Raw genomic sequence first — 19,366 nt, 5'->3', positions numbered from 1 at the left:
ATTTACAATAATGACAGAAAGTGACATTATGCTTAAAGTTTATGGTATAATTGAGAGGTTGAAGGGGTCATTGTTAAATTCAGTTTGGCCTAAAGCTGCCTCCCTACATATTTTAACTTTTGCCTAAAGGTTTCTCCATGCATAGTGAGCTATAACCTAACTTGATATGTAAACAGACTGTAACCTTCTCTTGTAACAAGTAGCTAATCACAGGCAGCAAACTGTTCAAACCAGGTTCAAATAAGACAAACACCCAGCTGTAAACAATCCAACTGTTTCAGTACCTCACTTCCATTTTTTGAGTGTCACATTCCTTTTTCTGTCCATAAATATGATCTGACCATGCTACAGCACCAGAATTGCTCCAAACCTATTTTGGTTCTGAGGGCTGTCTGGTGTGCAAACCATTCTTTGCTCAATTAAACTCCATTAAATTTAATTTGTCTAAAGTTTTTCTTATAACAACTGAATGGGATCATGAATTCTGACAGATATGAAATTCCACTGGTGCAAAACATTAGTAAACATGCTTAACGAAACTCTTATGAAGAAATAACATGTTCATTCCAAAACACTGGCCCACACCTTGAATATTGTAAAATTCCATCTCCTTTGAGAGACTCTAAATGGTTGTGTTTCTCTTCATTAATAATAAAGATAAGAAGGACAATCTATATCACAGTGGATGGGTTACTTGCATCACTCAAAATGAGTTTAACAATTTATTCAGTTTTGAAAAGTAAATTCAGTCTTCTATCAAAGGTTAAAATTTGTTGACCTACGGGTAATTATAAAAGAAAACTTTCTTAAAAGAAACATAAGCTCTACTGGGCAGAAAAGACTATGTACTCTGAATTAAAGAAAGATTGTATTATGGTTAGAAAAAATTTAGAACTAAGTACGTTATACTAAAATACCTAAAGATTATATATGGCAGGCCAGGCATGGCGGCTCATGCCTGTAATCCCAGAACTTTGGGAGGCTAAGGTAGGAGGATTGGTTGAGGCCAGGAGTTTGAGATCAGCCTGGAAAACACAGAGAGACATCTCTACAAAAATTAAAAAACAAAAAATTTACCTGGGCATGATGGCATTTGATCATAGTCCTAGCTACTTGAGAGGCTGAGAGGGGAGAATGGCTTCAGCCCAGAAGTCCAAGGCTGCAGTGAGCTATGATCACGCTACTGCACTCCAGCCTAGGTGACAGTGAGAGACTCTGTCTCTAAAAAATTAAAATAAAAATTATATAAGAGAGAAATTACAGTATTCTTCTGATTATCTAAGAACTTGCTATTTTAATCTAGATATTCTAGATTTAATCTATTTTATCAATCAAACTATTCTTCAGTGATCACAAATCACTATGTTTTTACCACATTACTAATCTGAAATATGAACAAACAAGACTGGTTGAGAATTGGGTAGAACAATTATAAAGAAACCACATGAAAAGGTGCAAAAAAAAGCAGCAGGAAGCTCCAATAAAACAGGACACATTTTTCTAACAATGTTATTATATATTTAATCCATGTTTCTCATGATGAGATGCTTAAAGGCCTAAAACTTACTTGGAAGTTTTGCATTACAAAATATCACAATTGATCCTGTTGCTAGATTTCTGCATTACAATTAAATCTAAGAGAAGAAAGTTGATTTATATTAAGTGTTAGGTTTTGTAATGTATTATGGTAAAAGAGGAAAAAATAGGAGTTAATTTAGAAAAATTATGGGTATATATTACTAGAGTTTTCACTCAATTTGAAATCAGAATGGAAACTAAGGTAGAAGACAACACCACATGACTGCCTTAAAAACAAAAAAGATGGCCGGGCGCGGTGGCTCGTGCCTGTAATCCCAGCACTTTGGGAGGCCGAGGCAGGCAGATCACGAGGTCAGGAGATCGAGACCATCCTGGCGAACACGGTGAAACTCCGTCTCTACTAAAAATACAAAAAAATTAGCCGGGCGTGGTGGCGGGTGCCTGTAGTCCCAGCTACTCGGGAGACTGAGGCAGGAGAATGGTGTGAGCCCGTGGGCGAAGCTTGCAGTGAGCTGAGATCTGGCCACTGCACTCCAGCCTGGGCGACACAGCGAGACTCCGTCTCAAACAACAACAACAACAACAACAAAAAGGCATGACTTGGGTATATTTCTATTGGGCTTAATTAAATTGACTGACGTTTGCCTTCAGAAGCTTTTGTTTAACAGTGGTTTTTCAAATAAAATAACAACAAAAAATACATTCTTATTTCCATGTTTTGACAAATATATCAGTTAGGATTTCCTTCAGCTGCAAGCAACAGAAAAACCAACCAAGAGTAGCCTGTATAATTAAGGGACTACCTTTTTTATGTTAAAAAATTTCTGATATGAGGCTGTTAAGGACTGGTACATGATTCCATGATATCATCAAGAACCCAGAATCCTTTTAGTTTTCTGTTCCACCTTTCTTGACTTGTGGCTTTTTTCTGCATGGTCACAAAATATCTGCTCTACCACCTCAAGGCTCATCTATATACAAGGCAGGGGCTTCTTAGTTTATCTCTTTAAAAACGATGTTTCAAAGTTTCATATCATAACAACTGCTTTCATCTTACTGGTTGAGAATTGGGTCACATGGTTACTTCTAATGGAAAGATGGCTGGAAACCTGAATGTTTTAATTTTCAAGTCATGATGAGGGAAAAAGACAAGAATGAAAGATTGAGAATGGCTTTTGAGTAGCAGGCCACTGTGTCTGCTTCTATGGGCAAGGAGATAAGGATATTTATAGAAAATATTAATATGTGATTGAAATCATTTCTAAATAACAAGAAGAGAGCTTGTTTAGCAACTACGGACATTTATGTGTTATTGTCTGGCCTTATTAAGGCAGATCTTTATCATTTAGTGAGTCCATGTAAAAGTCATTTTCTTACCACTCAGATGGTTTCTCTAAATTGCTGTGCTTCTGCTATGATTTGACCTTCGGCTGAGATGCTTTTTCAAATGCTTTTAGCTAAGCCCTGCATACATCTAGATACTCAAGCTTCAGGACAGTACAGATTTCAGCCCAATTACTCCCTTTCCAAGCTACAGCAGGAAAACCAAAACAAATACTGCAGATTTGTCCAGTTCTCTTAAGTATCAGCTAGGGAAGCAGGATAAGTCCTCTCTATTATGTGGTGATTCTCCATATTAGAATCACCTAGGAAGCTTATAAGATATGCTGATACCCTAATCTTTTTAAGGAGCTCTCTCTAGATGATTCTAACGTGCAGCTAATGTGGAAAACTAGGCATTTGGAGAAAGAAAAGAAAAAGCTAGAAATAGCATGTAAAACCTTCAGCATGTTATTGAACCTCTTTAAACTCACTTCTCTCATTGTTACTTACATGAATTAATCCGAATAAGTTTAGTTTGGTGTTTGGCTTACAGTAAACACTTAAGAAATATTAGTTATTATTAATATTGTTTTATCAAAGTTCATATTTTTTCATCATCTTATTTGTGAATAAATGGTTTCTCCAGGAAGCAAAAAATATATAAGAGCATAGATCTTGAAGGTAGGGCTTGAAGACAGCAAAATTTGGCATTTGAATCCCAGCTTGACCACTTACTAGTTGACCACTTACTAGCTTGACATTGAGCAGGCAGGCATTTGATCTGATTTTCTCATCTATTAAATGGGAGTGATACTTACCTCTCAGGTTGTGAAGACTAAAAGATACTATGCATACTAAAGGATAATTTTTAAAAAAGTAAAATTATGACCCTTCTACAGTTATAAAAGAAACATATGTCAAAGATTTTATTCAACTTTTTAATTACTGAGGGAACCGCTAATATAGTAAGATTTGTTCAAATGAGAATTTGACTTATAGAGCTTTTTAATCAACCAGTCAAAACTTGTTTGCTTTGGTATGAATAAGAATTTGCTGCATTGTCAGCAGTTTTCAACAATTTAACAGCTACCTCTGCAGAGCTGCAAAATAACCTAGTCAATAGAAAGTCAAGGTGTAAATTCTTGGAATCAGATAATCCAGGACTCCACTGTAATACCCAGCACTCCAGTGAAAGACACCAGTGATCCTCTTTGCCCATTTCTGAGTCCTGACAAGTATATAAAGCACAAGGCAGACTGTACTTGCCATGGAATCAGTGATGATTACATGGTGGCTGCATTCATTATTCTTGAATAACGTGATTATTTATGTAGAAAATCCAAACAAATCAACTAAATAAATGTATTATGACAGGACAATTAAAATCATTAAAATTTACCATTACTGTGACTCTGAGTTCATGCTTTACATTCTTCCCTTCACTGTAAACATACCAGTAATAACGTTTTTAAAAAATGTATAAAGAAAAGTCATAACCACATTCAAAAGCAGGATATAGATCACCTGCAGCACGATGCCGGAACTGAAGACTCAGGCAGCGTAGGCAGCCAAGAGTTGGACTCACGTGGGGTGACAGAGCAAAGCATTCTTCCTAAAGCTGGAAGCAAGGACACTGTTCCCTTTGCCAGCTCAGTGACTGGATCTCTAATATCCCAAAAGACATCAAGCCATAGGAGTTCAAGCCACCAACTAAGACCATGCCCTGGTCTAGAGATGGTGAGGGGAGACTTGGTGAAAGCAACCAAAAAATTTATATCACGGAGTCTTGAAGAGGACGGAGATGAAAACTCCCACACAAGCTGAACCTGCAAATTAAAGTTTCAAAGAAAAGGAGAAAAATCAACCCTAAGAAAGAGCAAATAAACTTGTCCAGGGCATTAATAGTTAACAGAATATGATGCAGAATTGTGGAAGAATAATGACATGGAAAACATGTTAAAAGAAGGGAAACGTTTCAGGTGAAGGTAAATGTCTTGAAGACTGATTTGCTCATTTGTGATTAGCTCTCAGCTCCAGTTCCACCCTATGCTTTCCCCCTATTGCAGGGAAGCAGAATCTGCACACACCAGAGTCTTTTCCAAACTTTCCTTCCAGCTGTCTCTCAAAGAGTATTTGGCATTCTGGGAGGCAATGGGAGGCACTGGAAAAAACTGGAAATGAGGAGGATTTCTTCTCTTCTGGAAGTAGCTCTGATAAACATGGTGGCAGCAGTAACAGCAGCAGGCAAGACTGAGCCCTGGACATCTGCTCAGGCAACATGGTAGCAGGTACCCCAACAGCCTCAGTGGGACAGTTTCCCTAGGCTGCAACAGGGACAAGAGCTGATGACTTTGGGATCCTGGATCCCTGTAGCACCAGCAAGAGCGCTAACTCCCTGCTTCCTGTAAAGCAGCTGCAGTGGGGTTCCAGCAGCATCAGGGGCACAATGACTGTGGGCTCTGGGTAGCAGCATCTGCCTTTCTGCTTCTCCTGCACTAGTATAGTGGTGACTTCTGGAAGTTACTAATCTCTAGGTAACAGATCTTGCATCTTTTGCTCCTCCAGCCCTTCCAACATGTTTGCAGCCAGTTTTCTGTCTTACATTCATTCTGTCTGCTGATTCTGATTGCCTGAGGGGACACTGACAGTGTTGGCTATGCCTGCAGAATACAGATGACAGATGTGTTGAAAAATCAGAGAAGCTATGATAGTTAAAGAACTATAATGCCAGCAGAAATTGATCTGCCATGCTAAAAACAAACAAACAAAAACATTACAAATGTATCTGTGTGTCTGTAGACAGGAGGCTAGAAATGATTTGCTCTGGTTACGATTGCAGATAATTTTTATTAGGTGAGAATTTCACAAATGCTAGAACTAGCTTATGTAAGCTCAAATCCCAGCTCTCCCAACTTCTATCCATGTAGCATTGGGCAGATTTCTTAATCACTCTCTGCCTCTTTTTCTCTAAATGCAAAATGGTTGAAATAGTATCTCAAAAAGTTATGGAAAAAAGGTGAGTCAATACATTTTTAAAAATGGAGAAGAGAGACTGGCTCATGGTACTCTACAAGTGGTTTTCTAAAATGTTTTTCTTTACCCAGACCTTTACTGGTTAAAAAAAAAAAGAATGAGGCTAATAATTTGTTGTACCAATAAATAAATAAAATGTTTGTCTGTATTTTCTAATTTTAATAATGGATATATATTATTACTGACCAGAAAAATGGCATATATAAAAAGATAAACATGGCATTCCACAAAAAATAAATATAAATTATCTTAAAATTATTGCCAAATTCGTGATTTATACAGTATTACAGGGTTGCAAAGCCTCTTGAAAGATAAACTAGGCTCCTCTAACTTTTAGCAAGTCTATTCCTCTACTTTCTTCATATCAACAGCCAACATCCTGTCACGAAAATATTCCTCTGGCTTCACCTAAGTCCTTCTGAATATGCCTTTTCCCCCTCTCACACAGTTGTCAAATTGTATTTAGAACATTCGATCAACATCTTACATGTAACAATATTCTCTGTATTTAAATATTATGTTGTGCCTTTTCCTATTTATTGCCAGGTGAAATAGATTTTTCTATAGTTATTCACAAAAATCTCAAAGTAAAAATGAAATGAACTGATAAACTCATGAATTAATGAGTTTATTAATTCATGTTAGGAAGAATACTTGTTTTGAATTGTAGGGGCTGCAATAGAGGGTGGAGCAGCTTTCCTGATTGAGAAACGTACAGCTTGGCCCCTTCTTTGGGATCCTCCTTTCTGCAGAGAGTTTGTTTTATGTGTTCTCTCTCCTGAGGGACAGTGGAGGCCTATGGGTAAGCTGGCTTTATTCAGGAAAGACATGTTCACAGGCTTGTTCAAGCGGATTTTTCAGCAGCAAACCCTTTATTTTGATTTCTGTGTTTTATTCCTGCATCTGTTACTCTCAATTTGTCCTATCAGGTGGGGGAAGAAAAGATAAATAGTGAAAAGATAAACAGTGATCCCCTCAAACTACAGCATGTTAACCCAGGCATATTATTTTAATTGACACTTAAACCAGGTGCTCTTACCTGGGGTCCACAAATGCATGCATAAACATGGATGGGAAAAGTAAATCACATCTTTATTTTTTCTAAACTTCTTCTTTTGTTTTTTGTTTTTTGTTTTTTTTTGAGACAGAGTCTCACTCTGTTGCCCAGGCTGGAGTGCAGTGGCCCAATCTTGGCTCACTGCAACCTCTGCCTCCCAGGTTCAAGTGATTCTCCTGCCTCAGCCTGCCAAGTAGGTGGGATTACAGGCACCCGGCGCCATGCCTGGCTAATTTTTGTATTTTCACTAGAGACAGGGTTTCACCATGTTGACCAGGCTCGTCTCAAACTCCTGACCTCAAGTGATTTGCCTGCAGAAGCCTCCCAAAGCCATGCCTGGCCTATTTTCATTAAACTTCTAACTGACATTTAGCCTTTCCTTTCATTACGAATGTAGACAACAAATCACCATTGTAGGAGCAGAACAAGTCACTTTGTCACCAATAGTAACCACAGATAGTTTAATCTCTTATTACTGTTATTGGAGATATCTCCAAATATCATTTACTTTCATCACTACTTGGAAATTATCGTCTTTACTAGACTTGCCATTAAATTGCACATGAATGCAGCCTTCCTGTCTTCGACTCCTGTGTGAGATAGCTGGCCAGCCATCTGAAACTGCCTCTTATTGGTGCTTAACCTCTCCGAAGTCACTTATTCTCAATTAGTGACCCAGATATCTACACTACCTTCCAGTAAGTGAGTTACTTTCATCATTAGAGTTTTGCAAGACTGGACTGCTTTCAAATGAGAACTCTCAACTCTCAATAAGAACATGCAACCTCATGTAACTCAAATAAGTGCAGGAGCTGCATGCCGACATGGCAAGTTCAAAAGCATCTGACAGTTTTCAGATCACTGCTGAAGTGTGAAGTAGCTTCCTATTATTGCTAACAGATACCTATCATACAGTGTTGTAAGATCTTCAGTAGCAGAATTCTTTTGTTTTTCTCTTGTGATCCCTTTTTGTATACTTGCTGTATTAAGAAGAAAAGCATGCATAATCAATGTGCCATATCAGTGGTACATTATTGCATTATTTTTCTATGAAAATACCACACATTTTAAAAATAAACTTCAAGAAAACCATCTACAGCCCCAGAAATGAAAACTATTATTTCTAAGAAGACACAGAAAGCCACATGACTCTAATGCTAGAGAGAGTGCTAAGCCAAGATACAAAATTCTGTCAATTTCCTTGAAAAAAGAGAGCTCTACAAAGACCTGGAAACTATTCAGAACGTTTTCTAAAGCGACATCAATTTTGATGATATCACAGTTAAAGCATCGTTGTGATGCTGTAGCGCCCTTAAGCTCCACTAGCTCTGTCTTCTTCTAGAGCTGTACCTCATCCAGTGGCATGATCTAAATAGCACCTATATATTTTTATCTCAGTCTGATGGTTCCCTTCAGCATGACAAGATTTCACAGCCAATGAAGCTTGGTTTTGAAAGCCTCTATAAAATTAGCCTGCACTATGAATCTCTGAGAAATTGATGACACCTCCTAAATGTATTTCTCTAGTCCTGACTCCTCTTATAAGCAATGTAGTCAAATACCCAGCTGAGTTCTCTGATTACAATCTTCACATGAAAATATCAGATATTTTGAAACCAACAAAAGCTTTTGTCTCCCAAATACACTCCCCTGCAGTCTTTGCCCAACTTATAAATGCATGTTCATCTACCCAGTTGCTTAAATCAGAATGATGGGAGTTATTTTTTCTTGAGTCTGCTTTTTCCCTCACCGCCTTTCCAGATGCACATTTCCAAAGCATTATCAAGTTCTACTGTTTCTACTTCCAAAATATAGTGCAAATCTGTCCACATGATTGCATCTCCACTGCCATCACACTGACCCAAAAAACTATAGTCATTCTTGACTGACTCTGACATATTCATTAATTCACTTATCACTCACTCATACAGTTCCTATATATGCCAAGCACAACTTTCTCCTAGTTGTTCTGCATCCTCTTGCCCTATTATCCAGCCTGTACCCATCAGCCCCACAGATTGTTATCAATACACAAATCATGACATTGCCCTGCTTAGAACTCTCCAGTGGCTTTCATTGAACTTCTTACCATGTCCTACAAAGCTTGGCGCTGCCTACTTTATTTCTATCAACAAGAAGCCATCTTCAAGGAACTAGGCCCTCATCCTATGCTCCTTCATTCACTGTGGTCCAGTCATAATGGCCTTACTTCTATTGCTTAAGCAAGCTAAGAATTCCCACCTCCCAGCCTCTGCACTCTCTGCGTGCTCTGCTTAGGAGGACCTTTACATTTCTGGCCTCTTCTAAGCATTTAGATTTCAGTAACAATGTTCCCTCCTAGCATAATAAGTCACTCTCTCTCCAAAATCCAGCCATCTTCATCCCAAGTCTGTCATTTAATGGTTTTATTTCCTTCCCAATGATCAGCCCTATATAAAACTGTCTTATTTGTTTACTTGTTCAATTATCTGCCTCCCACACCACAGTAGCAATTCCATGAAAGCTGGGATATTTTCTGACTCACATAAAGAACACTATCTAGATCACATATTCAATGAGTCAGTAAATAGCACTCAAACATTAAGAAGGCCAAAAAAGTTTTAATAGCGAACATACGAGGACATATATTTCAATATGAAAAAGTTACCTATATATATATATATAGGATATATCCATTTCCTAAACCAAAAGGTGTTATTAAAGAACTATAAAATATTTTTTAATTGAGTATTTTTAAAGCACACCGTTTAAGATACTATAATTAATCCATTTGTTTCTTAGTTCTCTATTGCTAAGTAATAATCACTTAGTTCTCTATTGCTAAGTAATAATCACCCTAAAATGTAGTGGCTTAAAACAACAAGCATTTACTATTGAGGGTTAAGAATCTGAAAAGGGCACCGCTAGGTGGCTTTGTCTCAGGGTCTCTTGTGAGATGGCCATCATCTGAAGGGACCACAGAGTCAGCTTCCAAGCTCCTTTTGGCAGGAGGCTTTGGTTTTGTATGATGTGAACCTTTCCATAGAGCCACTCACATAACATGAGCAAAGAATCAGAGAGACAGCACCCCAGCAACTGTAACCTTTTATAACCTCAGAAGCAACAACCCTCACTTGTGCCACTTTCTATTGGTCACAGAAACTGACCCTGGTAGAGAGTGGAAGAGGAACTACACAAGGCGGTGAAGGAGGTGGGGATCATTGTGAGCCGTCTTAGAGACTGTTCATCACAATTTGGAATATGAAGACCGCTGTCATGCTTATTGCCAAATTTTTTTCCTGAGTCAGTAACTCATGCAGCTAAGAGTAACAGAAACCCAGCAAATGGTCATTTAAACAAGGAAGAGATGTGTATATTTTACGCCATAAGAAGTCCCGATTAGGAGGTTCACAGTTAGAATAGTAGGTCAAGAGCACCTTCAAAGACTCTTTTGGCTTCTCAGCTCCACCACCTGAGGTGAATGAAGCAGCAGCACTTTCAGAGCATACTAGAAAGAGACCGTGTGGTATCAGTGACTTTCTCTTTACATCTCACTGGCCAGAACCTTGTCAAGCAAATTTTATCTGTAAGGCAAACTGGGGAACTTTTAGATATTCCAACCTCTATAATAGATGAAAGCAGGGAAAAACAAGGAAAACAGTGTTGACTGAGGGCACAGTATGTGTCACATTTCCTAAGTTCAGCTTTCGAACACCACATTTTTGGGAAGGTGGATCATAATACAATCATCTATTGGAGCTACACTGTAACACAAGAGAAGTACAGGGCCTTGTACATAGCAGGTCCTTATCATTTCTTGAATCAATGTATTATATACTAGTGTTTAATATATCTTACAAGCATTAGCCTTATACAAGCATTTCCTAAAATGACTTTGTATTCTATTTGTATTAATTGGGAAAAACAGATTTTCCATTACTATAAAATGAAAATAGTAAAAAGCACAATAATTTTACCTGCTTTCCTTTTTCTTAATTTCTAGATTTGTGTTCCAGGTTTTGATCTGTGCAGGAAAGACTGAGCCCATTTACACTTTAGCTCTGTGTTCCTCTGCTTCCTGCTGTGCCCCCAAATCCTCTCCTCCTATCCTACAGCCCTGCTTCACACACAAATTATTTTTCTATCATTGTTCTTCTTGGTTCAGAATTTCCTTTTTTAAAGCAAGATAAAAAATACAAAGTGATAGGGCAAGTCGATTACATATATTCCCTTCAAAAAAATAAATTGATGTTATAAGAAACTGACTGTAAAAGGGACAACTCAAAACACAAATTGCATTCTGAAAATATCAGGAAATGCCAACATAGCATTTTTGTACTTCAAAACAAAAAAGCTTCAACTTCTATGCCAAAATAGACTTTAAAATTGAAGCTGTTAAAAATACACACTTAATTTAGTAGGTTTTAATTCACAGGGTTTTTCATGGGTGGAGTTGCTAAGTGGTGAGTTGATTTTTGCCACAGAGGAGAAGACTGCCTCCATAAAAGTCAGACTTTTACTAAGAATAGACTTGTGGGCTGCAGGATAATTAAAAAGTGCTTGGCATAATTGAAGTTCTGGTGAGGAAATGATTAAAGTCATGGCTTGCATGCTGGGTGTATACAAACTACTTTAAAACTTGGATATTGGAATGTGTAGCCTTCAAAGGATTATATTAAGATGAATAACACTTAAAATACCACTGATAAACTGTATTTTTCATTTTTAAGTAGACATAGGATCACTAAAATTACATATTGAAATTATAATTGATTTGATATGAATAGTGAAACTTGCTATATCTATTAGAAATATAGAAAAGCAGGTTTTTAGAAGTGTAGCTTATGTTCTTACTCAAAACAAAGTTTACTTGGCCATCTTAGCAACAATAAAACAATTTTAGTGTTGCTAAAATTAAGAGGTTCAAACATTTTCAATATTATTCAGTGTCTCTAGGTTGGTGAGTTATCAAAATTTAAAGATATTGATACTTAGTTTTTGCTACTTGTAAGAGAACTAGATACTGTTTCTCCCCTGGGCTAAATTATTTAAAGTTAAAGAATTAGGCTTTCTTTAAAGGTTAAGCAATAAGATCAAGCAACAATGAATAGTGCTTAATTTGGAGAATGGGATCTGGGATGAGAAGCAGCTGAAGTAATATTTTCACATCATATTCTTTGGTATTGTTTGAATTTATTTTAAAATTAAAAATTACTATTTTGTAATTAAATTATTAATGATAAACTGAAGTTGAAAACTTTGTAAGATCAAAATCACTGAAGAAACAAAATTATAAAGCAAGAAAAATAATTATTTTTGAATAATTATTTTCAAAAATATTGAAACTTGAAAAGTAGCCTCATATGTGATATAAACAAGTTTCAAAACAGTAAGATTCAATCCTAAGATTTTATTACGCCCAAATTGAAAAACTTTTAGAAGACTGCATATTATTTTTTTGTTGTAGTTTTTTTAGAAAAAAAAAATCTATCCTAATAAATCAGGAAACCCCAAATCCCTCTTCATTAAATACCAATGACTCAAGAATGGAAGGAAAACTGCCTTCTTTAGCTCTTTCGTAGTAATTCTGAATTAACATGCTTTTTTAACAGTCAGAGTTCCCAGTATAAATGTGTACCCCTTCTTACAATTTACAGGGGATGTTTTAATTTGTCAATGAAAGAAATTTACAATAAATAACATAAATTTCAAATTTGGCTAATACTTTCTATAATCCCTTAAATGATTTAGGGTTTGTTTAGAATTTTTTGTATGATTAACTTAGAGCCTCATCTAATCTCAAAGCTATTATGATTATTAGAAACTAACTTATGCACTTGATAAGAGCTGTAAAGGTTGACCATGTTCTGAGTCTTTCCTAAATATAATTTTAAAATATGATAAATATTTACATCATTATGTAAATATTATAGACACTGGAAATGAAATAAATTTAACACATGAGCAACAATGCAGTAACAAAGAACAGAAAAATTCTGTGACTTGTTAAATCAAACATCATATTCCTTCCCCAACAAACACACACAAATACATTGGAAAATAATTAGACAAACTCATAAGTTAAAATCAGACCAAAAATATAAGCAAAATAATAATTTTCTTTTTCCTAAGAAAAAAAAATAAAAGGAATCTGAAACAAAATTGGTCTCCCTCAACCCCACTTTTTCCTCTTGTATTTTAGTTGATGGCACTAACTGGTACCTGATCAGCAATCTGTGCATCCCTCCTAACAAAAGCCAGTGAGTCACCAAGTCATATGGATTTCATGTTATCAAATTTCATGACTTTATCCCATTTTCGCTATTCCTACCACTGCTACCCTCATTATTGTTTACTAGATTATGACACAGTCTCCTATTGGGTCTCCCAGCCTCCAGTGTTCCTTCTCCCTCTTCACCCATTCTTATCCTCCCTGACAACATAGTGATATTTCATCGTCATCAGAATTATCTACATACATGGAAATTTGACCACATATGTCCCTGTTTGGACAGAATTCTAGAAAAGATGTCATCAGGCACATATTCTCTTTAAAAAATTCTACTTGACAAGGAGAGAACAGACAGATGAAAATATCTCTATCTTAAGTCAGATGACTTAATGAAATTGATCCAGTGAAGATACTGTTTAAAGGGACCTCTGGGGTAAAAAAGGATCCAGGGAAACCCAGAAAAAACACTTAGGCTACCCACAAAAGAGAAAGAATTTGAAGGCCTCAGACATTTCTTCTGTGGGTGTCAGAAGACAGGAAGCAACATCTATACAGCTTTGGAGGAAATAGTTGTAACCCCAAGATTTTCTTCCCACTAAAGTTTCTGCTCAGGTTTCCATCTGTAAATAAAGGCAAGAAAGAAATCCTGATTATGAGAACCCTAAATATATGCCAAATATGGATAATTACTGAAAAAAATGTTTAAAGCATATCCTAGAAAAATTAAAGGTAAAACAAAAATAACAATTGAGTGCTGATACCATAAAGAACATGAAATCAGCTAACAATATAACTATAAATTTAAATGATTATTTTATACATGGTTACAACCTTAATTTTTATTATTATCCTTTTTAATAATAATTTAGCACATTCATAGGGTATGTAGTGATATTTCCATACACATAATGTATAGTGATCAGATCAGGGTAATTAGCGTATTGATCATCTCAAACACTGATCATTTGTTTGTGTTGGGAACATTCAATATCCTTTTAACCATTTGAAAGTATATATTAATATTTATTTTTATAAAAATAATAAATGAGAATTTATAATCTCAGACTGGGAAGAAAAGATGGGACAAATATCAAATTCCTTATCTCCAGGAGAAAGTACTGAAAATAACAAAGAACAATAGAAACAATGAAAATGGCATAATTTATCATGCAAATATGAAGAAAAAATATGTAGAGGTTGCAAAAGTATGTAGAATAAAAATATTAGATATATGAAGAAAAATGGGCAGAAACACACTTTCTGTAGGTGACTTCACAGTATTAATCTATAATAGGTAAAATAGACACAATAAAGAAGATGTAGAAAATTAATAATGGAGTAGAGAAAGATACTTAATAAATTCCCAACAGCAGAAATTATGAAGATCATATTTTTACTACACAATAGTTTACCCTTATCCTAAAGGGATACATTTTAAGACCCCCAGTGAATGCCCAAAACTGAGGACAGTACCAAACCTTATATATATTGTATTAGTCTGTTCTCACATTTGGTATAAAGAAATACCCAAGACTGGGTCAAGAAAAGAGGTTTAATTGGCTTATGGTTCCACAGGCTGTGCAAGAAGCATGGCAGCACCTGCTTCCTGGGAGGCCTCAGGGAGCTTTTACTCCTGGCAGAAGGCAAAGCAGCAGCAGGCATCTTATATGACAGGAGCAGGACCAGCTTGGAGGAGGTGCCACACACTTTTCAATGATGAGATCTCATGAGAACTAGCCTGCTATCACAGAACTAGCACCAAGAGGGATAGTGTTAAACTATTCATGAGAAACAGCCCCATGATCCAATCACCTCCCACCAAGCTCCATCTCCAGCACTGGGAATTACAATTTGACATGAGATTTGGGTGGGGACACAGATCCAAACCATATCATATATTATGCTTTTCCAATACATATGTAACTATGATAAAGTTTAATTTACAAATTACAGATAGTAAGTGACTAACAACAATAATAAAACAAAACAATTATATCAATATACTATAATAAAAGTTACATGAATGCTATCTCTTTAAAAATATCTTATTGTACTGTACTCACCTGTTTTCTGACCATGGTTGACCATGAGTAACTGGAACCACAGAAAATGAAACCATGGATGAGGGGAGGATTGCTGTGATTTAAAAAAAATAAAGAATAACTTTAAAAACATAAATGTGAAATAAGAAAAATAAGAACAAACCAAAACCTCAAAAAATTGCAAACCACACACACACATCTGCAACACACACACTCACTCTTAAGGGAAGTAGCCAAAAGCCATATGTCAGATTCATGAAGACTTTCATTATTAAAAAATAAAATAAATTACTATAGTGAATTAAAGTAGATGAAAAAACACAGATATATTTGTATATTCCATGTGCTGCAAGAATACACTAAAATTAAAACAAAACATTTTGTCGCTTCTGGAGGCAGCTACGAACTCACTCATTATTCTGCAAATTGAATCAAATATTCATCTTTTCCCTTAAAACCTGTATGTGAGGATAAGCACAGTTGATGAAGGAAGGTTCTTTATAGAAAAATCACAGTGAATAAATGCAGAAGAATGACAAAATTAGAAAAATCACCATTTTGATTCCTTAATAAAATAATGGATCTTGGCAATGATTATCGATGGCTGCTTAAAATCATTAGGTTAAAAAGTTGATCAATTTTTGTAATGAATGAATCAGTCTGACATCATGTGAAATCACTGACCCATTTTCACATTAATAAAAGTGCAACAATCAGACATTACCATGCTCTGAGCGTGGTAAATGTTTCAATTGTAATTGAAAGTATACAGCATCACCTATGAAGAATACTTGCCAAAAACATTTTAGACCTGAATTCATTTAAGATGTTGCACCTAACTACTGGTTTACAAGAAATAGAGGAGATGGAGAAACATCTTAAAATGTCATGAGACAAATACAGATTGTGGGAAATTTTACAGGGCAAATGATCAAATTTATCCACAAATAAATGTCCTGACAATACAGGAGGGGGCTATAGAGATTACAAGAAACATATCCACCAAATGCAATATGTGGATTTCATTTGGATCCCAATATGAACACGTCATTTGTAAAGACATTTTAAACATTATTGACACTTAACAGTGATACAATATTAACAATATTGGTAATTACAATCTTAGATTGCTTATTCAGAAAAGGCCAAAGAATGAATTGGAAAACTGGCAAAATTGTTTAGTAATGTGACTAAATACAAGATAAGACTTTTGCATTCATATATACTATTAACTACTAGAGGTTAACAATTCTTAATATCTACACAAAAATCCAAAATTCTTTGAAATAATTTTACCAAGAAATGTGTGTAAGTGGTTTGAAGAAAACTACAGAATTTATAGAATTTATATATGATAATTAGAAACACTTAACATAAACTGTCTTTATACTCTCCCAATTGCCTCAAAAAATCATTACACATTAAGAATGCTTTTACTCATTTTGTAATACACCTTGTTCATTATCTTCTTACCAATCTATTAATGAATAACATATTATAGGCAATTTAATTACTAGTTTATTTTAGTAAAAATGTCTCTTCCCAAAATCATATACTGAAGTATGTGGTTACAGAACTGTCTCATTATAAGAAGTTGGAGAATAACAATTGGATAATTTTGTCTTTAATGATTTGGGGTTGTTAATTCATTTCTGACTGTTCAGAATTAGGAAGTTGTAGCCTCATAAAGTTTTATTATGGGGGCCATAGCCTTTACCATTTCCTATGGCCTCGCATCATTAAACAACATTCTGCTTGGCTAATGCTTGCTACTAACATTCCTATGCAAAGCTCATCATCTCTAAGGCTCCCATCACCAGTAGCAACTGGATGACTGTAAACCAGCCTAGGGAATCTTGTTCTGTCTGTTTCTGTTACCTCAGTTTGAGCATTTATGTAATTATATTGTCCAACTATAATCTAATCCTAGTAAGAATTAATGCTGTGATCATAAACCATTGTTCTCTCTAAATATTTATGCTAGATAAAAGGATATCACAATGAATCAATTAAACTTTCATGTGTGAATATATTATGATAATCTCCTAAATCATCCCTCGAATTAGTATCTAGTTAGGTATCACAGTAAACCCATCAATTAATTATCTGTTCAACATTTTATAAATAAGTTTAAATAAAACATGTTTGTAAACTAGACATAAGTTCACATTTTGTGTAAGTCAAGAGATTTTTTTGAGACCTGTATAGAGTATTTGCCCTCATCAACTGTAAAGAACTAAGAAAGTTATATACAGAATTAGGATAAAAATTTTAATAACTTTAAAATAAGCATAAATTCAACTATTATATACCACTTTATGAAATGCTTACCTATCATTTTACTTCAGCCATATTCCCATTGCAGATGAAAACTTTTATCTCAGCTATTTCAAAGCCGTGTCCCTCTGGATGAGGAAAACACATACTACATGGAAAAAGAACAGAAGACAGAAGTGGAGGCAGGAAACAGACTAACAAGACACCAATTATTGCTTCCATGCAACAAGTTGTGAATAGTCTAGATGCACCAAGAGACCCAGATTGAGAAAGAACATAAGAAATCTAGCTCATGTACATATCTCAGATCCAAAGGCATCCAGAGGAAATACCAGTTCTCCCACCAGGAACATGGGATGTTCACAGGATCTTTTGTAAAAGAAAGGCTAGAACAAAAGAAGAAAGGCTGGAAATGGATTTCTTAAGGCACAAATTGATTACAAATGTGGACAGATACTAATCTCAACTCATAAAGTGGAGTAGCCTGGACAATATCTATGTTGACTAGAGCCTTGGGTCAGAATTTCTAGCCATAAGCAACTACCTCTTTTTACCATAGTTGGACATAACACATATTATTTTCTAGTGTGTCATAGTTTTCAAAAGGTAGGGAAGCACTATTGCCAGGAAACAAGTTATTAGTCAACTTTGCATGCTCAGTATCAAGTACTGCATCTGGTAAATCCTTACAAGTGGGAACGTGCTTTAAAAGCTTTGTGAAGAGTTCTGAAATCATAAATCTTTAATATTTTGCTTATATCAATATTTTGTACATAATTTAGAAGTGCTGTGGTTTTATATCTCATTAATATTTAGTTGATGATATTTAAAGTAATACCTGAAGCTGATGTTTATTCCCCTATACATGTATTATTCAATTATCCATTTGTATTAAAATTATCTTAGGTTGTTAAAAATCAACAGTTAGGTCCCAGTTCATGTAAAATGAATTCTGCATACGAGTCTTTGTTGGAGAAATATATATATACACACACACATATATATGCATATAAATATATGTATCTCCAATATTTTTATATAATATTTTTCTATCCCTCTTTGGGTTACCTTTTCACTTTCTCAATTGTGACTTTTGATAAACAGAAGTTCTCAATTTTAATTGCTAATCACAAAGGAAACACAATTTATCCAATTATAAATTTAGATTTATAATTTATATAATTTATAAAATTTATAAATCCAATTTGTCCAATCCTCTATGTTCTTTAAGAAGTCTTTACCTACTCTAAGCTATTGAAGATAGTCCTCTAAGTTTTCTTCTAAAAACTTTGATTTACCTTCATATTATGTTCAATCATTCATCTTGAATCGATTCTATGTATGGCTTGAACTAGAAATTAAGATTGTTTTCCATGTGTATATTTAACTGGTCTGGCACCATTTATTGAAACTACAATTCATTCCCAATATAGTACAGTGTCATCTTTGTCATAAATCAGATAAATCAGACATCATAAACCAAATGGGTGGGTTTTGCCTCCAACTCTTTATTCTGTTTCATTGTTCTATTTGCCTTTGCTCCATTACTACTCTATTGTAATAACTGTAGCTTCATAAGTTTTGATGTCTTGTAGTGTAAGTCCTTAAGCTTTGTTTTTCAAGATTGTTTTAACCATTCTTGGCCCTTTTTATATAAATGTAAATTTTAGAATCAGGTTGTCAATGTCCATCTAAGGAAATGGAACGAGCTTTTGACTGGGATTGTAATGAATTTATAGATCTACAGGTCAATTTGGGCAAGTTGACTAAGACCTTTACAATTCATGGATATATATCCTTCAATTTGTTAGATTAGAAAATTTCAGTAATGTTTTATAGTTTTCAGTGTAAATGCCTTGCAGATATTTTGCTTGTCCTCAGTGT

This window comes from Piliocolobus tephrosceles, chromosome 1 (assembly GCF_002776525.5).
Source record: "Piliocolobus tephrosceles isolate RC106 chromosome 1, ASM277652v3, whole genome shotgun sequence".
Taxonomy (NCBI): Eukaryota; Metazoa; Chordata; class Mammalia; order Primates; family Cercopithecidae; genus Piliocolobus; species Piliocolobus tephrosceles.
This window is presented reverse-complemented; position numbering follows the sequence as displayed.